This window comes from Miscanthus floridulus, chromosome 12 (genome assembly GCF_019320115.1).
Source record: "Miscanthus floridulus cultivar M001 chromosome 12, ASM1932011v1, whole genome shotgun sequence".
NCBI classification, from domain to species: domain Eukaryota; kingdom Viridiplantae; phylum Streptophyta; class Magnoliopsida; order Poales; family Poaceae; genus Miscanthus; species Miscanthus floridulus.
In genome coordinates this window covers 11,561,248-11,589,099 of record NC_089591.1, presented here as the reverse complement: position 1 = coordinate 11,589,099, position 27,852 = coordinate 11,561,248, and the positions used below count along the sequence as shown (strand labels likewise).

At 42.2% G+C, this 27,852-nt stretch overlaps 1 pseudogene; it reads right to left on the bottom strand.

Annotated features, from left to right (window-relative positions):
- Positions 1–4,301: 4,301 nt before the first annotated feature.
- On the bottom strand, positions 4,302–5,164 carry LOC136495548 (F-box/FBD/LRR-repeat protein At1g13570-like; annotated as a pseudogene).
- Positions 5,165–27,852: the final 22,688 nt, after the last annotated feature.

The following is a 27,852-nucleotide window of genomic DNA, read 5'->3' as shown; positions in this document are numbered from 1 at the left end:
ATACTTACAAGAATGCATTCTTCATGTAGCATCGTACTATACCTGTCGGCATCTATGCATTCGCAATATCTTATGTCATATTCATGCATCTAGGATCGACGGAAGAGATAACATTGCTAGAGTTCAACGAAGGAGAGGAAGGGGACCAGCAGGAGATTCCTCAAACCGCAGTTCCCAAAGAAGAGGAGCAGAACCCAGAAGAGCTTCCGGAGTGCCCTGATCACCTCCCCACTTCCTTTCTGAAAGGCAAGCCCCAGAGCATTCTAAGTCTCCTAGTATTTTACAAAATATTACTAAGTCCTTATGATTGATGCATTAGGTTATAAGAGTTGATTGGAACCACTTGATGCATATAAATTCCTTGTCTAGATATATACACCTTTAACCCTATGTAGGTCCAGGATCGAATATATGCTTAGCCATGCTTAGACTGGTAGAAGTCAGGTGATTTTCTGTCACCTATGAGATATAGGTGGATACCGAAGCACGGTTGGCTATATTTGCTATTGTGGAATAGAACCATGGGGTAAAAGAAAATCAAGGCCAGGCAGAGTCTATGTGTAGGTTGACTCATGTGATTCCGTCTGTGCCGATCAAGGACCGTACCGTTGTTGGAACTTCTGACAAGATTGAACGCATGCCTATCACTTAGCTGGTTGGATAATTCGTTCTGACCATAAAGCTAGGTAGCTCAACTCAGGCCGGGCCCCATTCTGTTGTGCGCTCCTTGCGGGGAGCCAGACTGAGCCCAAGGGCAGGCTAGGCCTGAACGTCCTGGCATTTGGTGTCCTCGATTGTGCGGCATGGTACGAACCCACGAAATGTGTACCTGAGTTGTACTAAAGGTGACCTAAGGTGACCATTGATCTGGTCTGCCAGGGTTTGTGTTAGGAATAAATTCCTAGTTGGTTGAAATCGATTCGAATCGCTGTCTCTCCCGGATAGTGAGAAACTTGGCTAGCTCCAACATCGTAGTAACTGTATTATGGAACATGATGGTTCGCATGAACATGTATTTACAATACCGGCTATGGTTACTAGTGTATGCTCTTAAAATAATATACCACATGTTTAGCACATGATAGTTGCTAATTTAGAGATGGATAGTCATAATTAACTTGATAACAGAATTATAATTGTATAATTGATTTAATTGCTTTTTATGCAAAAAGTTGTCAAGCTATCTCCACTTATACAGCCTTGCATGATCCTTGGAGTCATTTTATTTCTGGTTTATGACGGATAAGTCTAGCTGAGTACCTTCTCATACTCCGGGTTCTATTTCCCATTGTTGCAGATGGCACTGTGTATCATGGTTATTGCAAGAGTTGCTTCTATCCCGCTGTGGATGAGGAGTAAGCCTTGGGCAGGCTTCTTTATTAATCCCTCTACATGCTTTTATGGACTGTGATCATATGTTGGCACCGTATCAAACTATGTTGGCAAATGCTACTTTCAAACTTAATTTGCTTCTGCTTTTGTTTATCACACTTGATTTGTAATAACTTTATTTCATACTCTGATGATGGAAATGTATCTATGAACTTTATGTAATATGTGATGTTGTCGATGTTTGATCACCGATAGCCTGCCATGGGGGTACCCGGGGCAGTATATTCGGGCTTCAGCGTATGCGGAACTCGATGGTTAATGCAAGAGACAGTCGATTTATCCTGGTTCGAGCCCTCAATCTTTGATTGAGTAATAGCCCTACGTCCAATCGGCGTTAGCCTTTGCGTTGGATTGATTATAAAGTGTCATGTCATACAATTGTTCTCTGAACTCCCAATCTAAGGAGCCCTGCCCTCCTTTATATAGTCAGGAGGCCAGAGTCCTAGTCGGTTTATAATGTAGAGTCCTAGTTGGATTACAGGGTAGTATTACTACTAGGATTACATGGGAAGAATCCTAGTTAGACTAGATCTTCTCTCTTCCTTGCAGGGTATCCTATGGGTCCCGCATCGATAGACATGTATGTTGAATCATGTACGATCTTGGTTGTTATAAATCATTTATCGAGACCCATCGTGGTACTCGATGGACTACCGGGTTTATATGGGTTCAAGTATGACAGTGTGACCGCTTGAGGGCTGCCATTGTACTTGTACTCTTATAAATTGGTTGGTTCTATGACAACTGCTCCATTTCACAGGAACATGCTCCATTTCCTTGAGCTGCTCCATTAGAGAGCCATATGCCCCATTTGACTGATGTGCTCCATTTCACCGGCATATGCTCCATTTTCATTGAACTGCTCCATTAGAGAGCCATATGCTTCCTTGGTGGAGAGAAGCGAAAGTATCTCACCAAGGACGGCGTCGGGGAGGCCACTGATGCGGTCGACATCGTCGTCATCGTTGCTGCTGTCACCAGCAGCATTAGGTGGCAGCGGTTCGTTGCTATGGGTTATAGGTATAGGATTTCCTGCCTCCATGGCTTCCGTTGTCTGCGGTGGGGCTCACTAGCTGCTAGGTCCTTAGATCTCCTCCTCTTGGCATTAGGCCTAGCAGCTCCATCTCCATGGCCAGCGCTCGGCGCCTTGTGGTGGAGGCTATCACTAAACTAATGGGCTTATAGTTTAAGATCATATATAGAAAAGGCAAGGAGAATGTAGCTGCAAATGCACTATCAAGAGTGGCTCATCTCAATGTACTTCAAGCTGTGTCCATGGTGAAACCAGATTGGATTCAGGAGGTTGTCAATTCTTACACTACTGATTCCAGGGCACAACAACTACTAAAGGAGCTAGCTATCAACAGTCCCAACCCAGCAAGATACAGCCTTGACAATGGCCTTATCAGATACAAGCTCAACTCTGGATTGGTAGTAATTCAGCATTGCAGACAAAACTCATTGCCACATTTCATTCAAGTGCCATTGGGGGTCACTCAGGCACTAAGGTCACTTATCAAAGACTCAAAAAACACTTTGCATGGAAAGGGATGAAACAAGGAGTGGAGAACTTTGTCAAATAGTGCTCTAGGTGCCAATAGGTGAAGCATACCAATAGTTTGCCAGCTGGTTTATTGCAACCAATCCCAATTCTAGAAGGAGTGTGGATGGATTTGTCCATGGATTTTATTCAAGGGCTTCCAAAATCTTAGGGTTGCAGTGTTATCTTAGTGGTGGTGGATAGATTAACCAAATATGCACACTTTATGCCGGTCAAACACCCCTACACAGCTGCCACTATAGCATAGATTTTCATGGATACTGTGGTTAAGTTGCATGGCCTTCCTCGGTCTATTATCAGTGACAAAGATATTATCTATGTCAGTGCCTTTTGGAAGGAGCTCTTCAAGCTATACAAAGTGAATTTGAAGCTCAGTACAGCTTACCACCCCCAAACAGATGGTCAAACCAACTACCTGGAAACCATGGCTATCCTTAGCTGAACTTTGGTACAACTCTTCCTACCATTCAGCTATTGGTTGTTCTCCATTTAAAGCACTCTATGGGTATGAGCCAAAGGTGGGTGCTACACCAGCAACTACATAGTCCACATCTCCATCAGTAGCTGAAGTTATATCCAACAAAGAGCTCCACTTGTAGTCCTTGAAACAACATTTGGCTGGTGGTCAAAACCGCATGAAGGTGATGGCTGACAAGAAAAGGAGTGACTTGTAATTCCAAGTCAGTGATCAAGTCCTCTTGAAACTACAACCATTCACACAATCTTCAGTGGCTAACAGACCCTATCCTAAGTTGGCTTTCAAATTCCCTATACTATCAGTGCTCTGATTGGGAAAGTTGCTTACCGTCTGAATCTACCGACTGACAGTAAGATACATGACGTTTTCCATGTCTCCCAACTTAAACCTTTCATTCTAGACTTCACACCTATCTTCTCTGAGCTACTGGCAACAATAGACATTGAAGTTGCAAATGTTGTTCCACAAGCCATGCTCAGTCAACGCCTGGTGAAGAAAGGCAATGCCGCCATCCCTCAAGTACTGATCAAGTGGAGCGGCCTTCGAGATGCATCAATGACTTGGGAGGACTACCATGTTCTTCGTCAATGTTTTCCAGAAGCACCTGCTTAGGGACAAGCAAAATCTCTAGTGGGAGGAGATGTCAGGTTGAAGAAGGCGCATCAGAGAAGGACACCAACCGAGCTGGAAAATGCATTTCTATTTAATCATTTAAATTTTGAGTATGACATGTGGGCCAAGGGCCAAACTATGATGTATTAAGCGTGAGTGGTGTCCGAACGGGAACACTATTGTTAATATGAAAATAGAACTTGAGCTCTGGGGAATCTTTCCTCGCCTCCTAATCGTCTATGACTCCGATGTCTCTCCTCACGTCCTGGCCTCGCCAGTGGCCACGGGGTCTGACATGATGTGGAGACATAGCGAGGGTAGTAGGTGGCCCTCGATGTTGAGGATCTCCAGCACGGGGCTCCTGGCGAGGACAAAGTCCATTTTGCCGCTGTCCATGATGGTGCTATAGAGGCCGAGCTCATGAAGGTAGGGGAAAGCAGCGCCGCATGGTAGGCGAGTCATGTCTGGGAACCTCCAGAAGCCAAGGTATAGGCGAGTGAGGGTGGTCATGCTAAAGAAGGTGGTGGGGAGATGCTTATCGATGGTGAGTAGAAATGGGCGGTTGATGAGAAAGAGCTCATGCACGCCCTTGGAAGCGAGGAGGTTGAGCCAACATTCGACCTAGGCACGGTCCTCCTCCATGTAGCAGCAAGTGAGGCAGACGTAGTGGTACAGGCCTGGGTGCGTGACCAGGATGTGGGAGATTGCGGCGGTCATGGCGTTAGAGTTGGTGTGGTCAAGGTCGATAGGGATCTCATCGTCGCCAACCGGGAGGAGGTAGGTGTCGATGAGGACGAGTGGAGCAGCGCACCAAATGGGGCTCTAGCAGTGAGAAAGCATGACCATGCGGCGGCGTCCTTGATGGGGAGGTGAGAGATGATGTCATAGAGGAGCAGGTCGGGGAGGTGGCTGACGCGGTCAACGCCCCCGCCATCGACGTCGAAGAGGATGCAGAGGTCGTCGTCTGTGGAGACAGGCCGAGCAGGGAGCGTGTGGTGGGTATAGGACAGCACGCGGCCGAAGAGCGCTTCCTGCTCTTGCGGGTCCCTGCCTCAGTGGCGAGCTATGCCCTGGACGTTGCAGTCCATGAAGCCGGGCCGTGCCTGGAGTCGGAAGGCCATGGCCACACCGCCACCACCGCAGTAGCAGGTGGGGAAAGCGACGAGAGTTTGGGGTTTGGAGAGGAGGAAGGGGAGCGAGTGCAAGACATCTAGCGCTTCTCTTTTGTTTTGTAGCGGAGGAAAGTTTGGTGAGCAGGTGTGCTAGGGTTGCTCCATGGCCCACTCGTCATTCACTTCTACTAACTCCACTAATACTTCTGTAGTGAGATGAATTCCTAGTTTTCTTATTCTTTTTAGAAAAAAAGTCTAAATTACTCCACTCAGGTTTATAGCTTACATCTAGATAACTACCTAAACTGATATTTGGTTCATTGCTCCCTCCAACTATTTCAATAGGTTAAATTTACTACCTTAAGCTATTTCATGTTGGTTCAATTTACACCTTAAAAATAATTTCCTTTTTTATTTCTCTATGTACAAAGTTTGTTTTGGTTTCAAAATTTGTGATGTGATAAAGGACATCATATTTTGTTTTAGAAAAATACATTATGAATTTTCAACATTATGTTTTGTATATGATATTATGGTTGATGAATGCAGTCTTTGGTATATGACAGATGCCTCTAATCGTCAAGAGCTACTCATTAGGTTGCCCTCCCCACATCTGTAGGCTCCGGTTGGTAGGCTGCTACGCCCAAGTCATGTGTTTTCCTAGTTCAAGAGGGCTTTGACAGTTGTCTCTAGCCAGTGTGTGTTGTGTTTCCTGGTGGGGTTGTTTTTTTTCTAATCCTTGTATCCTTTTTTCTATATTAATGAAAACACACGCAACTTTCCTGTTCGAGAAAAAAAAGAAGAAAACCTCAATTCAGCCCCAACTATAGTGAAATCACAAAGTAGGAAGGAAGGAAAATTAGGCACATCAAGTATTATGGACTAACCTCAACTTCTTGCTCTAGTCACTTCAGCTAATCATGCCACCTATCATAGAATTGCCATCTGAATCGCCGAGGAAAGAGGAGAGGAAGACGAGCGCCATAGTGAGAGCAAGGAGAAGAGGGCGTCTAACGACAACTATTAATAGTTCAGTGTGGCTAAGCCCACTCAGACTAAGGGGAACCAATGGAACTGGCATACAGACCCTGTAACAGAACCGTCCAATTTATAAGAGCACAAGTACAATTGCCACCACCGAGGCAGTCAAACCATCATACTTGAGCCCATATAAATCTGGTAGTCCGTCGAGTATCATGAAGGATCTCGAATCAACCAACATACAAGCCAAGATCGTACAAGATTCAACATACAAGCCACATGTTACAACAAGTTCATAGATAGTTTATCATACATCAGAGTTCCATCATAGTTGTTAGAACAACAGTTTAGCAGTAGCGGAAGCAACATAGTTCTAAATGACATAAACAGTAGTTTAGATACATAGCCAGTTTTCACAGTCATCTCCAACTAAAAGCACAATGGTGAGATCACATATAGAATGACCATGCCCATGGTCTTATTCCTCATCCACTGCAGAAGCAAAGCAGTGCTTACAGTAGCCGTGGTACATCATGTTATCTACAACAATAGGGAAATAAACCCTGAGTACGAGAAGGTACTCAGCTAGACTTACCCGTCATAAACCAAAATAAGAGACATAAAGGATCATGCAAGGCTTATAAGTGGAGATGGTTGACATCCTTTGCCTACAAGCCAATATTTATTTAGTATCTTTTAACTTTAAAATAACAAGTTTATTATTCTTGTTCCATTCTAGATTAGCATCTATCCTATGCCAAACATGTTGTGTACCATTAAATCATCACAATAGTAACCATATCAAGTTGAGCATTTCCATAATCCACATAACCATTACATTCATCAATTACTACGATGAAGGGGGCTCATGTCAAGTTCTCACTATCCGGGAAAGACGGCAATTCGAATCGATTCCTACCCAGCTAGGGAATTATTCCTAACACACACCCATACTCCCACTGTCAGGGTCGCATCGGGTCACCTTTGGAACAACTCAGGTTCAAGTCGCGGGTAAGACCAACACCGTACCCTCAAAGATACTACCAATCTGTCAGGAAGCTCGGGACTCAAACCTACCCTTAGACTCATGCCATTGGTTCTCTGCACATCCTTACTGCCTCTAGAGTGCGCACTTTAACTGCTCGTGTCCCTAGCCTGAGTTGAGCTACTCGGCTTTGTGGTTGGAATGACGTATCTTTCCAACTATGTGAGAGGCATGCATTCAACATGACAAGAGGGCCTCCAATGGTCGGTCCTTAAATGACACAGACGGAATCACTATAAGTCACCACACCTAATATATAAGATTCCACCCGGTCTCCAATTGTTCAACATCACCAAGTTATGTTCCACGATAGCACAATATAGCCAATCGTGATCAAGTCACCACCTAAAGCTCGTAGGTGACAGGAAATCACCCGACTTCTACCGGTCTAAGAATGGCTAAGCATAAAGGTCGATCCTGGACCTACATAGGATTCAAGATAGATATTTCTAGACAAGGAAAGTATATGCAACAAGTGGTTCCAATCAACTCCTAGTACTTAATGCATTAACATAAAAAGGACTCAAGTTGGTATTATAACACAAAGGATGTTAGAATGCTCCCAGGCTTGCCTTTCACAAACGTGGCTGGCTAGTGGTCAGGGCACTCTTGGAGATGATCAACTTCAGGCTTGCCTTTGCCTAGAGCTTCTTGGTGCTGAGCTTCGTGGTTCTCCTATTGTGGATCGGCTTTGAGTTCCACCAATGTGATTTCTTCTGCTGCACCTATTGCATGCATATGCATAAAGTAAGTATCATGGATGCATAAGAAGGATTGTGAATGATATGACATGAGAACATGAATGATTCTATGCTGATGATTATATCAAGTTACTTAGATGATAACCAAGTTCAATTCTTATTTACTGAGTAGATGCATATCTCTTCTCTAGAATTTTTAAGAATCCACAGTAAGTCCATTTCTGGACCACAACACAGCAGCTACAAGTTTACATCATAACTAGAGTTTTACTCAACCAATTGTTGTGATCTAGGACTTTCTAGAAAGCTCATAAAATTGCCTACAACTTTTATTTAGTCATAACAAGACGATTTAATAGATATCTAGGTTAAACAATTCAATCATCCAGATCTATCCAGTAGATAAGCAAATTCAGACAGCAGATTTCTAACAGCTATAACTCCCAAACCATCTAGTCTATTACCTTGAAAATTTGACATGAGTAAGATAAGTAAGTTATCTACAACTTTGTTAATAACAAGTTTCACAGGAAATGTAATTATCATCATGAATTTATCAATACAACAGAAACTACTCCTGCAACCATCTAGCGGAATTATAAAGCAATAATTAAGTAGCTGCTTATAACCGATCAACTTCAAGCACAACTACCATTATCAGCAGATCATATGCATCACAAGGACTATAGAAAACATTATGTTTATTCCAAACTAATGTATTTAGATAGCTTTATTAATTTCTTTATATAATAAGGTGATTTATGAGATAAATATTTCTATTGCTTCATAAATTCATAGAAACTTATAGTAGCATACATATGACCCCAAAAGTCTACTGTGCAAATTTCATGCTAATTGGATAAGTATAGCCCTCCATACAAAAATTAGAAGTTGCTTAGGTTTATTTTAGCAAAAAATAGTTTAGCCTATTGAAAAGTGTTAAGCAATAGATTTCATATTTTTATTAGCTTCCCTAAAACCCATTAACACCTTACAAAAATTTTCATGGCAATATGTTACTTATTTTTATCCTTATGAATTTCCTCATAAAACACCATTTATCAAAAGATAAATAGAAAGACCATACTCTAATCAAGTTTACTACAAGTTTAGTATTTTTACTAGCTATATCATGTCAACACAAGATTAGCAAAATTGGAATCATAATTTTATCACTTCCCTAGCTCAAGTTATGTATTTTACAAGATTGCAAACAATTTAAAAGCACTTATTTAGCTCCATTTAATTATCCAAGAAAACTATAAAAATAGTGCATTTCATATTTTTATCAAATACTACATTTCATGATGAATCCAACAAAATTTGGTTCACCTCATTTGGACACTCCTAGCTCTAGATATGAATTTTTGAAACATGCATTCAAATATGTGAAAACAATATAGAAATCTATCACTACTGAGACTGACAGATGGGGCCCACTGGTCAGTAGGACCAACACGTCAGTGACTCCAGAACAGAGGAGGTGCTTTGGCCAATGTTATCTCGCCGGTGATGAGATCACCGGCACTGACTGTGAACCAACATGTTCCTCTCATCAAGTCGCGCCGATAGGTGGTGACTATGCGACCTAGGGTTCACCAGAGATAGCTCATCGGCGAAGGTAGTGTGGCACGGTACGCTAGCGTTCTTCGGCCATTGTGTGCTCCAGTGAGGTGCGCTACGGCTACGCGGAATCCTAACAAAGCTATCTATGGTGGTTAGGGCTCTAGTAAGGCGGCGGTGAAAGGCAGGTCTCCGTCATGCCATACGCAAGGTCTAGGGTTGCTCAACCTAAGACACGCGAGAGAGGAGGGAGATGATGGACCAGCTCAGCAACAGCAAGCTCGAGTGCCACGGCGGCCATGGCGGCCGCGCACAGAATGGCGACGTGTTCTGATGCAACCAAGCGGTAGCGTCAAACTGGACAATGGATTAAGATGCTAGGACATATGACGAAGACCAGATGAGGGAGAGAGAGAGCGAAGGTGCCTGGATTGTGGCTGGCCACAGCAAGCATGGAGATCGATGGTGCTTCGGCAAGAACATCGGTGGCGGAAACAGCAAAATGCACCCCTACCTAGATTTGAAGTGCTTGGCAAAGGGGTGGAGGTTGAAACGTGGAACAAGGCGGAGCTATTGGTGTGATCGATTGGAAGATGGTGTGGTGATGGCAGTGAGCGAGCGTGGCGAAACTCATGGCTACAATGGCGATGGTGGCGCTGCTGCTTGGCGGGCGAGAGGGACGGCGAGCGAGAGCGAGAGAGCGAGGAATGGATTGAGCATGGCATCTCCTTACTCTTCACCATGCTGCGGCTTGACCGGTTGGGCCAACACCGACATATGGCCACCATGCGACGCACGTGGCCTATGGCCGGTCGGCCACCGATGTGTGCGTGGACGTAGCCATTAGAGTCGATGACAGCACCTGACGAAGCAACTTAGCGATCATCTAACTCCAAATCCATTCATTCTTAGAAAAAGCTCTATTAACAAAAGTTGTAGAGCTACATATGATCTACAATATTGCTAAAAGGACTTTAGCCTAAATCCTAACAGTTCGCTAGTTATATCATCCCAAAGTGTAGCACTTGAAACTGTAATGCGATCCTAGACTTAGAAATTTTTTCAAAGTCAAAAATAGTAATTCTATTGCTACTTGTGGACTATTTTTGAGCATGCTATGCACCAAATTAGGTCTTGACCCAAAAATAAAAGTTATTACCCTAGTTAAGTACTATAACTTTTCTTAAGGATGCACTGCCATGCAAAGTCTCTAGGGTATAGTTCAACTTAGCTCAATCATATAACTTGAAAATGAAAGCCTACACTATAACCATGACTTAGAGGCCAAATGGGTCCAAGTCATGAATACCAAAGATGTTCCATGTGACATTCTAAACATGTTTAACATACTCCTAAGGTCCCACAAACATTTCATACATTGGTCACATGTAAATCCTAGTATATGTAAAGCATTTAGTAACAAACACATGTGATATAAGCAATCATAGAGATAAAATTTGAGATGCTTATGCTCATGAATGATCAATGATGCTTGTGCTCATGCAATGCCAATGCCAAATGCATGCTTAACATCTAGGGTGTTACATCCCTTCCCCCCTTAAAGAAATCTCATCTCGAGATTTGCACGACTAACCATCTCTTGTAGAAAACTGGATAGACCTCACAAAGATAATCCTCTCGCTCCCACGTAACATCTTGCTCAATATGGTTATTCCATACCACCTTGTAGAATTTAATGACTTTGCTATGGGTCACTCTTTCTATTGTCTCAAGCACTCAAATAGGCCTTTCTTCATAGGTTAAATCCAACTGGATCTTGACACTAGCGAGTTCAATAGCTTCTTCAGGCACACAAAGACATTTCTTGAGTTGGGAGACATGGAAAACATTGAATATAGCTCTCATTTCTAGAGGTAACTAGACTTTGTAGGCTACTGGTCCCCTTTGTCTAATGGTATTGTATGGGCCTATATATCTAGGTGCAAGCTTTTGCTTCACACCAAACCTTTGCACTTTCTTCATGGGAGACACCTTCAGATATACAAAATCCCCAACTTCAAATGCAATGGGACTTCTCCTTTTATCTGCATAACTCTTCTATCTCGATTGAGCAGCTTCAATATGTTGTTGAATAATTCGAACTTGTTCTTCAGCTTCTTTGACAAAGTCAATCCCATAATACCTTCTTTCACTAGGCTCAATCCAATTCAAAAGAGTCCTACATTTTAGACCATACAAAGCTTCAAAAGGAGCCATCTTAATGCTTTCTTGATAGCTATTGTTGTAGGAGAATTTGGCCAAAGGTAGCCATTTCTCCCATGAACCCATAGAAGAAATCACACAAGCTCTCAACATATCCTCCAGAATCTGATTCACTCGCTCAATCCGACCAGCTGTCTGAGGGTGATAAGCAGAGCTACGGATCAGTTGGGTACCTAGCTACTTATGTAGATGTTCCCAAAAATGATTAATAAACTACGGTCCTCGATCTGACACAATGCTTTTAGGCACACCATGCAATCATACGATTTGGGCAATGTACAACCCTGCGTAATGATGGGGTCGATATCTTTCCTTAACAGAGATGAAATGTGTAGATTTAGTCAAGCGGTCAACAATTATACATATGGAATCATGACCCTTTTCAGTGGTTGGAAGCCCAACTATAAAATCCATACTGATGTCATCCCATTTCCAACTTAGGATAGATAGTGGCTAAAGTAGTCTAGATGGCTTTAAATGGATAGCTTTGACCTGACAGCAATTATCGCATCTAGCAACAAATGCTGCAATTTCTTTCTTCATTTTTGTCCACCAGAAGCGTGTTTTCAGGTCTTGGTACATTTTACTGCTACCTAGGTGAATGGACAAATTGGAAGAGTGTGCTTCCTCTAGAATTTGGTTTCTCAATTCTCTATCTTTCGGCACTACAAGTCGATCCTTAAACCACAGCACACCCCTCACATCTAGCTGAAAATTCTTGATTTCTTCCACTTTCATCTTGCTTTTGATATGGAATATACCCACATCGGTCTTTTGGAACTCAATGATCTTAGACTCAAGAGAGCAACTAACAGTGATATTGTGTAAGACTGCTGGATGCAATAAGTTGAAACCATCTTCTAACAAAGGATTACACTAATACTTCCAGCTTAAGGCATCTGCAACCACATTGGCTTTTCCCGGATGATAATGTACTTCTAGGTTGAAATCCTTGATCAATTCCAACAATCTTCTCTACCTTATGTTCAATTCAGGTTGGGTGAAAATGTACTTGAGGCTCTTGTGATCGGTGTAGATATGGCAAACATTACCAAGCAGGTAATGTCTCCAAATTTTAAGAGCATGGACAACTACTGCTAATTCTAAATCATGGGTTGGATAATTGACTTCATGCTTTCTCAGTTGTCGCGAGGCATAACCAATGACTCAGCCTTCCTGCATTAGAACACACCCCAAACCAGTACCCGATGCATCACAAAACACATCAAAAGGTTTCTCAATGTCAGGCTATGCTAAAACAATAGCAGTAGTTAGCAATGTCCGTAAAGTGTGAAAAGCTACCTCACCCTCCAGTGTCCATACAAATTTCTCATCCTTCTGAAGCAACCTTCATGGGCTTGGCAATTTTGGAGAAATCCAGAATAAACCAATGGTAATATCCTGCTAAACCAAGGAAACTCCAAACCTCATGAATGGAGGTTGGAGCTTTCCAATCAAGAACCTCATGCACCTTGCATGGGTCCACCAAGATTCCATCTTCTGATAAAACATGGCATAGGAAAGGTACTTTCCTCAACCAAAATTCACATTTACTAAATTTAGCATATATATTATGCTCTCTTAGCCTAGACAACACAACTCTCAAGTGCTCTATGTGATCATCTACCTTCTTGGAATAGATTAGGATATCATCGATAAACACAACCACAAACTTATCAAGCTCGGGCATGAATACCGAGTTCATTAAATACATGAAACAGGCAGGAGCATTAGTCAACCCAAAGGACATGACTAAATACTCATAAAGGCCATACCTAGTGGAAAAAGGCGTCTTAGGTATGTCCTTAGGCCTGATCTTGATTTGGTGATAACCTGATCTCAAATCAATCTTAGAGAACACTTTTGCTTTTGCCAATTGATCAAATAAGTTATCAATGCGAGGCAAAGGAGATTTGTTCTTGATAGTAACAACATTGAGTGGTCGATAGTCCACACACATCCTCAAAGACTTGTGTCGCAGAACCGACCAATTTATAAGAGTACAAGTACAATGGCGGCCCGCAAGCAGTCACACTGTCATACTTGAACCCATACAAACCCGGTAGTACGTCGAGTACCATGATGGGTCTCGATAAATAATTTACAACAACCAAGAGCGTACATGATTCAACATACATGTCACATATTACATAAAGTTCATAGATACATTTTCATCATCAGAGTATGAAACAAAGTTATTACAAACCAAGTTTAATGGATAAAAGCGGAAGCAAATTAAGTTTCAAAGTAAAGTTTCCAACATAGTTTAATACAGTGCCAAAATACGATCACAGTCCACAAAAGCAGGTAGAAGGATTAATAAAGAAGCCTGCCCAAGGCTTACTCCTCATCCACAGCGAGATAGAAGCAACTCTTGCAATAACCATGATAAAAAGTGCCATCTGCAACAATGGGAAATAAAACCCTGAGTACGAGAAGGTACTCAGCTAGACTTACCAGTCATAAACCAAAAATAAAATGACTCCAAGGATCATGCAAGGCTATATAAGTGGAGATAGCTTGGCAACATTTTGCATAAAACTGATTAACTCTATTATACAATTATGATTCTGTTATTAAGTTAATTATAACTATCCACCTCTAAATTAGCAACTATCCTATGCCAAACAGGTGGTATATCATTTTAATAGCATACAATAGTAACCATAGCAGGTATTGTAATTCCATGTTCATGCGAACCATCATATTCCATAATACAATTACTACGATGTTGGTACTAGCCAAGTTTCTCACTATCTAGGAGAGACGGCGATTCGAATCGATTTCAACCAGCTGGGAATTTATTCCTAACACATACCCAGGCAGACTAGATCATTAGTCGCCTTTGGTCACCTTTAGTATAACTCAGGTCTACATTTTGTGGGTTCGTACCGCGCTGCACAGTCGGGGACACCAAATGTCAGGACGTTCAGGCCTAGCCTACCCTTGGGCTCAGTCTGGCTCCCTGCAAGGAGTGCACAACAAAGCAGGACCTGGCCTGAGTTGAGCTACTCGGCTTTGTGGTCGGAACGAGTTATCCGGCCAGCTAAGTGATAGGCATGCGTTCAATCTTGTCAAACAGCGCCAACAATGGTACGATCCTTAATCGGCACAGACGGAATCACATGAGTCAACCTACGCATAGACTCTGCCCGGCCTTGATTTACTTTTACCCCATGGTTCTTTTCCACGATAGCAAATATAGCCAACCGTGCTATGGTATCCCCTATATCTCACAGGTGACAGAAAATCACCCGACTTCTACCGGTCTAAGCATGGCTAAGCATATATTCGATCCTGGACCTACATAGGGTTAAAGCTGTATATATATCTAGACAAGGAATTTATATGCATCAAGTGGTTCCAATCAACTCTTATAACCTAATGCATCAATCATAAGGACTTGAGTAATATTTTGTAAAATACTGGGAGACTTAGAATGCTCTGGGGCTTGCCTTTCAGAAAGGAAGTGGGGCGGTGATCAGGGCACTCCAGAAGCTCTTCTAGGTTCTGCTCCTCGCCTTTGGGAGCTGTAGCTTGAGGATTCTCCTGCTGGTCCTCTTCCTCTCCTTCGTCGAACTCCAGCAACGTTATCTCCTCCGACGATCCTAGATGCATGAATATGGCATAAGATATTGCGAATTCATATATGCTGACAAGTATAGTCGGATGATACATGATGAATGCATTCTTGTAAGTATTCTTAACAGCATGTTGTTTAAGGAATAACAAGTGTATCACATTTTACTGAGTATGTGCATATCTCTTCTTAATTACTAAATCAAACACTTCACAATTCATATACTACACCACCAAACAGCAGATAATTGTTTTACTCATAACTGGAGTTATACTTATCCAAATGCTGTGCTCTTGGACTTTCTAGAAAGCTTATACAATTGTCTACAACTCTTATTTAATCACCAAAAGCTAATTCACAATTTATCTTAACCAAAACAGACAATAAATCCAATGCTGTCCAGAAATTCTAGAGAGCAAGCAATTCGGAAATACTAACTTTCAACAGCTATAACTCCTAAACCCTTTGGCCTATGGTCCTGAAATTATAACACAAGATATATGAAGGAGTTATCTACAACTTTGTTATTAACCATTTTTACAGCAAACATCATTTTCACAATACAACACACCAAACTATAGAATCTGTCCCAAAACCATCCCAACTCGAATTATAAAGCAACAATACTATTACTTCATGTAAGCATTCAAATTTTGACAACACAAAGTCTACCAACTGTTCAAGCATACCAAATACACTCAAGAAAACATAATGGTAAAGCCCAAACTATTTATTTAAATGCCTTTATTATTTTATTTAGATACTTAGGTTAAATAATAAACATATACTAAATGTGTATCATAAATTCTCACAACTTTACAATGCCTTACCAATACTACCAAAAGACTACTGTAAAAGTTTCATGCCATTTTACCAAGCAAAACATCCTATACAAAAATGACAAGGCAGAAAGGCTTAAAATAGCATAAATAGAAAACCCTAGTGAAAAGTGTCAAGCAACAGATTTTATATTTTTCATAGCATATATACGTTACTAGGACAACCTCCAACAAATTTCATGAATATTGGATTCATAAATAATTTATCAAAATTCATACAAGGATTACCTAATTATAAAAGGAAACTCTATAACTACAAATCCATCCATGCACTGACCATCAAATTTTTACCAGAGCTTATACTTGTCAAGAATAGCTCACCACATAAATTTCATAATTTTTAGAGCATAGGAACTCTAGATATAAAATAAATAAGTTTACATACATTCAAAAACACATTTCAAGTTTTAATTTAAATCCTCCAAAAACTCTACTGCATATGCTAATATCATATTTTTCCTAAATACTACACTTCACCAAGATCCTAACAAAATTTGAACCACCAATTTTGGATCTCCCAAACTCCAAATATAAAATTTACAAAATAGCATGAAATCTAGAATTAAATGAGCTATCATAATACTCTACAGTCGATGACAGGCGGGACCCACATAGCAGTGGACCCCACACGTCAGTGACATGAAATAGAGCAGGCGGCGCTGCTCGACATTGCGTGGCCATGGCTCGTCGATGGTGAGCTCCTACTCTACGGTGACCTCCTCGACTAGGCGCACACGTTGGGCTATCTAGGCGGGTGGATCAATGGCGCGAAGGACGATGGCGGCGGCCATGGCGGCTCGATGGAGCTGGACGGTGGCGCTACACTGGCGGTGGACACGGCGACGCAATCTAAAGCATGGACGAGCATCTACTAACCAAGACGAACCTAACACACAAGATCTCACAACCAATGGTAGACGGAGGCGATCCAGCCACAGTGACGGCCTCGGCGGTGATACTCCAGCGAGGTCAAGCGCAGCACGAAGGCTTACCCGGCGCGGTCAGCGAGCATGGGCGAACGCAGAGAGTCACAGGGGTGATGGTGGAGTGGTTGAGGTGGTAGAGAAGCGAGGTGAGGCAAGCTGGTGGCCGGTGAGCGATAGCAGCGAGCTTGGCGCTGCTGCGGTGGCGAAGGAGAAGCCTAAAAACGAAAATGGTGAGCGCGGGGAGTGAGCAGTGGGTGCAGGGGTGATAAGGCCGGCTCTGGCCTGGCTTGGCCACGCGAGGCAGGGCGCCAGCGACGCGTGGCTAGCTACTGGCTCCATGCGACGGCCCTGTTCTGCTGACTGTCAGCCACTGAATTGGTCGATTCAGTTAGATCAGTGCTACAAACCGAGCCTAACAGCGTGTTTTCATGGAGCTTGATCTTCGAATTCGTGACGAATTAGCGCACACAACCTAAACCAAAGTCATAGCCCTACATACCACCTACAATACTCCTTTAGAAATCAAAGTCTAATTTTGTCACACCCAATTTTAAGAACAAAAGAGGATGTATAAAAGTCTTATGTGCACCCCAGGAACGGTTGCACACATAAGTGGACAAATTGTGAATTGTACCAACACAATGTTTATTACATAGCGAATAGATATTCAACACATAGTCTCAAACATAGATAGAATAGCTGCTAAGATAACTCTCTTGCGCAAGCTCCAACAGGGACGTCAACTGGTGGACACTAAGCCTAATACTCATCACGGTAATCTTCAATCCAATCTTGATCTGTTACCCATCCAGGATTTTTTTTCCAACATAAAAGATAAAGCAAGGCATAAGTACATGTCATACTTAACAAGATAACTAAGGGTTCATGAGGCTCAAATATCTGACACTAGTTTACTGCGGTTAGCATTTAAGTCATCATCAAGTTTAGCATTTATTAACATCAAGGTAGCAATAATCCCATACACATGATCATTAAGCGTGAATAATAAATATCTTAAACAATTAACATAAATGATCATCTTAACAAGTAAAAGTCATTATCCCTTAATGTAAGTGTTCCAAGGTCGCTCGTATCCGTGAGCACGGCTATTATAACAGTTTTACACTCTATAGAGGTTGTACATTTTCACTATGAGTCATGATTTCCAAATGTATGGGTTTGCAAGGTCCAAAACACCAGAAACCATATAAAGCCACCCAAGAGCTCGTCTAACTGGCCAGGGCCACAGGGTCATTAGATATAGGAACCCCCCTTCCACTAATAAAGTAAATAGAGTAAAAGGGCCGCTTCCAAAGCTAGGCTCAACAGGACAGAGGCTGTCCTATACCCAACTCGTAGACCTCTAACCAGCTAGAAAAGGGTTTCTCAAGCGACTAGAGCCAGAGCCAGAGCCATATAGCCCTCATAGTTGTACGTTAAATCTCGGATAATCAGTTATAAGACAAGACCTTATGTTGCTAAAAAGTCATCTTGTTTATGTTTATAGCATATTCATTAATCAAGTTTTAAGACCATGATTGTTGCACTAGCAATAGAACTACCCAATGCAAACCTCCCAAGGTGACAAGGTAATTGAGTATTCAAAACCTAGGAAATCCTACCATAGGTAGCAAGGAAGACACATGCATATGTATTTTAGTGAGCATCATGAATAGGACAACAAGGAAAGTCCCTAGCTATACTTGCCTTGATCAAAGTTCTCCTGAAAGTCTTGCTGATCTTGCTGGTCGTAGAAGTTCTCTTGATCACCAACGTAAACCTCACCGTCTGAACTCGATCAACAACACCAAGCAGCAACATACAATCATTCGAGCAATCATACATGAAGCAAACAAAGGCTATAATTAGAACAATACACCCCAGCAAGAAAACAGTTTGAAAAGTGTATAAAAACATTCTACTCGTCACTACGATCACATAGACGTGAAATTCACCGAATTTGGATCTAAAACGAGCAAGATATAAATTTTCCATGTTTTCCTATAAGCTATTAATGCATTAAACATGAACTCGAAATTTAAAACTAGAACTGAGCTAACAAGGACACTAACACGTAGATCATGAGATTACGAATCCAACGCAATTTGAACGGATCGAATCGGAGTTAAAATGAGCATTTTATAAGCATTTGAAATCAGTGGCAAAACTATAATTAGATGGAACTTGATTTTGAATCTGTTAAATGAAAAATACATTTTCCAAAAGAGAAAACATATTCTTTGGAATATGCTTTGGACTACGGGTTCAAAATCTAAAGAGCTCAGGGGCTCTTTAGCAATTATTCCCCGCGAAAGGGTACCGGCCACTGCTGGCCATCCGATCCAATATGGATGGACTAGATTAGATGAGGGGCGACGGTCGGCCAGAGAAGAAACAACCGACGGCGGCGCCATTGCCGAAAAACTGAGGACCTCGCCGACGAACTCATACCGAGCGCTACAGGCCATGATTTTCAATGATTCCGGTGCCAAACGACAAAGGAGGAGACGGGGATCTCACCAAGCAAGAAGATGTGGTCGGGAAGGGACCGAGGTGAATGGCCAGCTCACGACGGCGGACCTGCAAGTTCGACAAGCCGGTGAGAGCGGAGCAAGGCGCAGGACGATGAAAGAAAAGAACTGGCAGCTTCACTAAGGCAATGCGGAGCTCGTCCAGGAGCTTACGGGGTCGGCGGAATCACACGAACAACAAATCATGTGCGGCTACGGCGATTAGGGTTTTCGGCGGCTCTACTATTCAAGAGTTAGGCGACGGGTCGCTTAGGGCTGCAAAGGGCATCGCGGACGTGGTCGTTCGAGCTTTATAGGGACCCGGACACGCGGATTGCACCAACGTGCAAGGAAATCATGCGGACGGGTCGGTGCTGGGTTCGGCTTAACTCTGACTCAGGGAAGAAGGCGACGCTGACGTGCGGGCCCGGTTCGTCAGCGAGACAGAGATGAGAAAGGAGGCGGGCTGCTACCGCTGGCGCTCATGGGCTGACGCTGCATGGCTGCTGGGCTTCGACTCAGCCCAAGAAGAAAGCAGCGGTGCTACTGGACTGGGCCAGAGTGAGGGAGAGGCCGAGCAGGCCAAATCAAGGAGGAATGGGCCTCGCGGCCAAGAACAGTAAGGAAAAGAGCTTCTCCCTTTTCTTTTTATTTCCAGAATTTTTCAAAGCAAATCCAAATAGAATTTAAACTCCTTTTCTCTTGCAACAAAAACCAGGCAATCACAAATAACATATGCTCTAGCATGAGTGCATCAACATGTTCCTAAACTTATATTTAATTTTATCTTCACAAAAATTATTTATTTAACTATATTGACAAGCTCACAAAATCACTAAAAATCAAATTCAACTATTTTAAATTGATGCAAATTTTTGGGTGTTACAAATTTGCAATGAACAAAGAGTAAAATCAACTCAAAGCTGGCTGCCTCGACACTGTCAGTAAAATCGATCGAGCAAAATCGCCTAAGTGTATAAAACAGTGAAATCTTGGTTCTTGTGAGCTAATTTCGACCATGTTAGGAGCTAAACCAGTCAATGACCCAAAAATAAAAGTTGTTCCTCTTGCCAAATACTACAACTTTGCTTTAGTGACCACCTCCATGCAAGGTCTCTAGCACATAGTTCAAACTTGGTCAAACATGCTACATTCAAATGATGGTATACATTCAAACTAGGGCTTAGTGACCAAACTACCCATAACCATGAATACCAAAGTTGTTCATAATGATCTTCTAAACATGTTTAAGCTATTTGCATGGTCACACAATCATTTCATGCATTGGTCACACATAGGGCTATCTAGGTCAACACATGTATCATCACTTAAGTGCTTGATCATGAAAGGTGACCTTCATGAACAAAGTTCCATTCGTTAACCTAAGTGTAGTTAATATGTTTTAGTGACTCACATCAACCATCTTCATGTAATCACTCATGATCATATGCATATATACAAAGAGACATAAAATAACAAGCAATGTTGCACATGTTTCAATCTCATGTTTCAATTGTAAATGCTTATATATGAATGCTTGATGCTCATGCTCATGCAATGCAAGTCAATTTATGCAAGGCTAACACCTAGGGTGTTACAACCCCTCCCCCTTATAAAAATCTCGTCCCGAGATTTGCAAGACCTACCATTCTTGGAAAAAGGCGGGATAAACCTCTCGTAAATAATCCTCTCGTTCCCACGTAGCATCTTGTTCACCGTGATTGTTCCACACCATCTTATAGAACTTAATGATCTTACTCCATGTCACTCTTTCCATCTCTTCTAACACTCAGATAGGTTTTTCTTCATAGGTCAAATCCGATTGAAGCTATATGTTGGTGGGTGCAATAGCTTCTTCAGGTACACGAAGACATTTCTTCAACTGAGAAACATGGAAAACATCAAATATTGCACTCATCTCTGGTGGAAGTTGTAGCTTATAAGCAACATTTCCTTTCCGTTCCATAATCTTGTATGGCCCCACGTATCTGGGCGAAAGCTTCTTTTTCATTCCAAATATCCTCACCCCTTTCATGGGTGATACTTTCAAGTATACATAGTCACCCACTTCAAAAGACAGTGGTCTTCTTCTTTTATCAGCATAACTCTTTTGTCTTAATTGAGCTGCCTTCATATGCTGCTGGATAACACACACATGCTCTTTAGCTTCATTGACAAAGTCAATACCAAAGTATCTCATTTCATCGGGCTCAATCCAATTCAACGGAGTTCTACATTTTCTGCCGTACAAGGCTTCAAACGGAGCCATCTTGATGCTTGCTTGATAACTGTTGTTGTAGGAGAACTCAAGTAAAGGTAACCATTTCTCCCACGAACCCTTCGAAGATGTAACACATGCTCTTAGTAAATCTTCTAAGATTTGGTTTACTCGCTCTGTCTATCCAGAAGTCTACCGATGATATGCCGGACTTCTGATTAGCTTAGTTCCCAAAGCCTGGTGCAAGTGTTCCTAGAAATAAGCTATAAACTGTGGTCCATGATCTGAGATTATGGTCCTAGGTACTCCATGTAGCCTCACAATCTAAGAAACGTACAACTCGGCATACCTCCTAGTTACATACCCTATGTTAACTGGTATAAAATGTGCTGACCTGGTGAGATGATCTACAATGACCCATATTGAATCATGACCTTGCTGTGTCAATGGAAGACCTGTGATAAAGTCCATACTGATTTCTTCCCATTTCCAACCTGGGATAGGCAATGGCTGAAGTAATCTGGTAGATTTCATATGAATAGCTTTTACTCTACTACAGTTGTCGCACCTAGCGACATAGGTTGCGATCTCCTTCTTCATTTTAGTCCACCAAAAATGGGTTTTCAAATCTTGGTACATCTTGCTACTACCCAGATGGATAGACAATTTAGACAAATGAGCTTCATCCAAAATTTGATTTCTAAGCTCACGGTCTTTTGGTACCACAAGTCGGTCCTCAAACCATAGTACACCCTTTTCATCTAATCTGAAATGTTTGGTTTCTTGCTCTTGCATTTTTCTCTTGATGTGACTTATACCTACATCTATCTGCTACAGCTCTATGATTTTGCTCTCAAGTGAATAACTGATTGTGATATTGTGCAGTACAGCAAGATGTAACAAATTGAATCCATCTTCAAATAATGCTTCCATAGTGTTGCAATGAGACTTTCGACTGAGTGCATCTGCTACTACATTAGCTTTTCCTGGATGGTAGTGCACTTCTAAATTGTAGTCCTTAATCAATTCTAACCATCTTCGCTGTCTCATGTTCAGCTCTGGTTGGGTAAAGATATACTTGAGACTTTTGTGGTCAGTATATATATGACATACATTGCCCAACAAATAATGTCTCCATATCTTTAATGCATGAACAACTGCTGCAAGTTCTAAATCATGTGTAGGGTAGTTGACTTCATGTTTCCTCAACTGCCGAGAAGCATATACATTAACTCTTCCTTCTTGCATAAGCACACACCCTAAACCTATACCTGATGCATCACAAAATACATCGAAAGGCTTCTCAATGTCGGGTTGTGCTAGGATAGGCGCTGTAGTTAATAGAGTTCTGAGGGTGTGAAAAGCTACTTCACATTCTGGTGTCCATTTGTACTTCTCATCTTTCTGAAGTAGTCTGGTCATGGGCTTGGCTATCTTTGAGAAATCTAGAATGAAACGACGATAATATCCTGCTAACCCTAGAAAACTCTGAACTTCATGAACCAAAGTCGAGGCCTTCCAATCCATGACCTCTTGTACTTTTGATGGGTCTATAGAGATTCCATCTCTTGATAAGATATGACCTAAGAAAGGTACTTTGCTCAACCAAAATTCACACTTGCTAAATTTTGCATATAGCTTATGCTCCCTCAATCTGGATAGAACAATCCTCAGATGCTCTTCATGATCAGCCTCATTTTCCAAATAAATCAATATATCATCGATAAACATGACCACAAACTTGTCAAGCTCGGGCATGAATACTGAATTCATCAAGTACATGAAGTAGGCAGGAGCATTTGTTAGTTTGGAAGACATAACTAAATACTCATATAAGCCATACCTAGTAGAGAAAGCAGTTTTAGGTATGTCCTCTGGCCTAATCTTTATCTGATGATATCCTGATCTCAAGTCAATCTTAGAGAACACCTTTGCCTTTGCCAACTGATCGAACAAGATGTCGATGCAAGGCAACGAGTACTTGTTCTTGATGGTCACAGCATTGAGTGGTCTGTAATCTACACACATTCTCAAGGATTTGTCCTTCTTTTTCACAAACAATGCTGGACATCCCCACGAAGATGAACTAGGTTGAATGAGACTCTTGTCCAACAGATCCTGTAACTGAATCTTAAGTTCTGCTAATTCATTTGGTGGCATTCTACATGGCCTTCTTGAGATAGGTGCCATACCTAGCACTAACTCAATCTTAAATTCCACATCCCTATCAGGTGGTAAGCCTAGTAACTCCTCTGGAAATACATCCGGAAACTCACAAACCACGGGGATATCACAAAGGGTAGTGGTTTGGATAGCACAAGCTAAATGTTGGAGTTCAAAATTTTGGGAGAGTGGTACTAGAAAAGCATTCCCTCCCTTGGGTTCTCTCAACATAACAGTACGAGTGCTATTGTCAATGAGAAAACCATGATCCTTCATCCAATTCATGCCTAAGATTACACTTATTGATAACCCGGGCAATATTATCAAATCCGTTATGTACTCCCTCTCTTTTATAGAGATGAGCACATTTTTTACTATCTTATTTGTAGAAATAGTAGCCCCTACTAAACTTATATTATAACCACCCTTGCTTACTTCAATTACTTTCTGATCATGTCTAGATGCAAATGCTTGACTCATAAAAGAATGAGAAGCTCCCGAATCAAATAAAATAATAGCGGGATGCTTGTTGACAAGAAACATACCAGCCATGACAACTTCTCCTGCGGGCACTTCCTCAACATCTATATAATGCACATATCCCGGACATGCCCTTGTGTTCGCCTACCTTTGATTGTTCTGATTCGGGTTGCCATTCTTCTTGGGGTGGGGGCATTCCTTGGCCCAATGCCCCACTTGATTGCAGTTAAAACAGGGTTGATTACTCCTAAGTCATGTGGAACTTCCCTGACTGCCACTTCCTTTTGGTAAGGCAATAGTGAATGCATTATGGAACACTTTCTGAGGCCTGCTGTTCTAAGCTTTAGGTGGTGGAGGCCTAAACTTGGGTGTAGGTGGACGGAATTGTGGCCTAGCTATGATAGGAGCTCTGGACTATGAAGATCCGGAGGCACCTGCCTCAAATGCCCTCTTGTGACCCTTAGCGGCCGCATGCATGTTATTGTGGTTTTCCTGGGTTAAAGCATCACTAATAAACTCGTTGTAAGTGGTGCACTGGGAATTGGCCATGGTCTTCATCAGTTTGGTGCCCAGACCCTGCTTGAAGCTCTCTATCTTCTTCTCCTCGGTATCCATGAAACCTAGAGCATACCTGGATAGGTTGTTGAATGCGTGCATATATTCTATGAGGGTCTTTGTCCCCTGTGTGAGCCTCATAAATTTAGCCACTTTCATGCGCATTAGGCCAGGGGGAATATGATGCCCCTGAAAAGCCAACTTGAACTGCTCCCATGTTACTCGTGCATTAGTAGGTAGAGAGGACAAGAAATGTGTCCACTAGATCCTTGCTAGTCCTTGCAACTAGTGGGAAGCATGCTCAGCCTTTAGATGCTCGATAACTCTTAGCAAACGAAACTTCTGCTCAATGGTGTTGAGCCACTCGTCCACCTGTAGTGGTTCCTCTGCCACCTCGAAGATAGGAGGCTTTATATCCAGAAATTCCTTGAAGGTACTATGTTGATTAGGCTCAAACCCTTGTTGCTGCGGGTGGCCACGAGCTGTGTTCTGTGTGATGAGGCACAGAGCTTCCTCCATCGTCCTTTGGCTCCCTAAGAACTGGGCAAAGAACTCCTGAGCAGACGGCGGTGGTGGTGGTGGTAAGTCATCACCATTGCCATCATGGCTGCTACTAGCTCCTGCATGGGTGCGAGTCATCTACGAAGTTGCAACAATAAGCGATTATTGGTTTATGTCAAAAGATTGCAGATGAAGTTATAATCATGCCAAACTGAAATTACTGGAGAAAATCTCAAATTTATACAATAAAAACAGAGGCATAATAATTCATTCTCGCAACATGACGCCACCAATTTGATCACTCATCAGACTCATAGCACGTAAATATTCAAATCATGATCATAGATAAATCGACTGGAATTTGCATTAGCGTTTAACCAAACGTGCGATGGTCATGCAAATAACAATATTACATGATAGTCCAATTACCAATACCAAATTCAAACTACAGGTCCGTTAGATAACCAATGATGATACATCAAGCACTTCTACTAAGTACTAAGTGATCTAATCCTCATCATGATCACTATCGAGGTCAGAGATAGGATCATCTCCTTCCTCAGGCTCCACCTCTTCCTCTTCCTCTTCCTCATCATCATCTTCTTCCATATTTGGACCATCTTCTTCCCCATCCAAGATTGGGTTCAGTTGGTTGTTCAAATAGTGCACTTCATACTGAAGGTTCATCACTTGAAGTTGAGCCTGTGCAAGCTGCTGACATAAGCACCTTTCAGCAAGGTCCTAGGCGTTACTCATGTCACGGTGCCTATCTTGTTCTATCCTTACTGCAGCGACACGGTTCTCTGCTGCATCTCACTGGAGTCTAGCTGTGGACACCTCAGTATGGGCAGTCTCCAGCTGCTCCCGTAGTCCTACAAGCAATGCTTGATCATTAGCTCTGGCTTCTTGGGCTGCTACTCTCTGCTGATCCACTTGCTCCATTTGGGCATGGAGAGTGCCCAAAGCTGCATAGGCTTGGTTAGATTCCCATCGGGCTTTACTTGAGGCTTTCTTTTGCTTGCGTACACCCTTCTTGAGCTTATGCTACACGGCTTCAGCTCTCATGAGCTTGTCCATGCAAGTGGTGTAGGTTTCCTGCCAGAAATCCCTGGTGTCCTGGCGTGTACAAAACATCTTCATCACCGCAAACATTGCACTCATAGCGGGACTAGAGCTGTTGGCCCGCTCATCCCGATCTCTGATCAATGCATTTTGGTTGCGTTGTTCCCAATTTGCTGTGGACGGATCCACCCAAGGAAACATACCTGCTGCACTGTCGGTAAGTGCATCTCTATGCTGCTGGCAAATTTGACTCAAAACCTCAAAGGCCACTACTTGGGCAGCCTCCCAAGGAGTTTTCCCTTCAGATTCTACCTTCCACTCCTGCCAGAAAGGCGCTTGTGTGTGGGCTAGTATAGTTAGCCGCACCTCATACCATGGTTGTCCCTCCAAATACTCTTCAATCAAATGATAAAGGGGCGGTTCATGGTACCCCGCAAAGTGCAAAACTCTCCACAGTAGCGTAGGCATTCCGAAAACCATCAGAAAATTCTCACATCCAACTGGTGCTGCCATCTGTACCATCAACCTGTACACTTTTGTGAGACAAGGCCATAATGGATAAGAGTTACATAACCGAGTAAGAAATTTATAAGGGAAGGAACAATGTAATTATTTGAATGGTAATTATCATGATGCATGCTCGTTCCGTACGTCCTCACAACTTAGGAAAATTTTATTTCTAATGGTAGACATGGTGGCATACATACGTTCTCTCATATATAGCGTAACTAGTCGAGCTACATGTTTCGTTGTTAGTGTACCTGCATAAAAGTTTTCATTTCAGCCCATCCCATAATTAAATATGCAAAATGTAAATATAAATACTTCCATATATGTATACCCATATATATACTTCCGTATCAAAACTACCCGATAACAGTTTATACCCACAATTAAATACGCATCACATACACATGCAAGCATGCATACATAGTTGTACCAAAGCTAACTCTTCCTGACCGCACGCTCACATCTTGCGGTCATGCCACTCATCAACTTACCTTGGCGTAGAGGCATTTGATCCATACATTACCTTTCAAGTGAATGGCATCCATACAATAGCACGCCGTATGGACGACGAAGTAAAAACCCCCACGTTAGTACTTAAATAGCCACCTAATAGTCCTTAATTTGGGCATAAGGAAAGTGATCATTGGCACACTTTATATTTTAAATACCTATTTATATAGCTATTAGTTGCTAGAGAAGGGTTTTGGGAAAACAAAAACTTTTGTTTTAAATACACATGTGATAATTTACGTTGAATCTTGCTCTGATGCCAGCTGTCACAGAACCGACCAATTTATAAGATTACAATTACAATGGCGACCCACAAGCGGTCGCACTTTC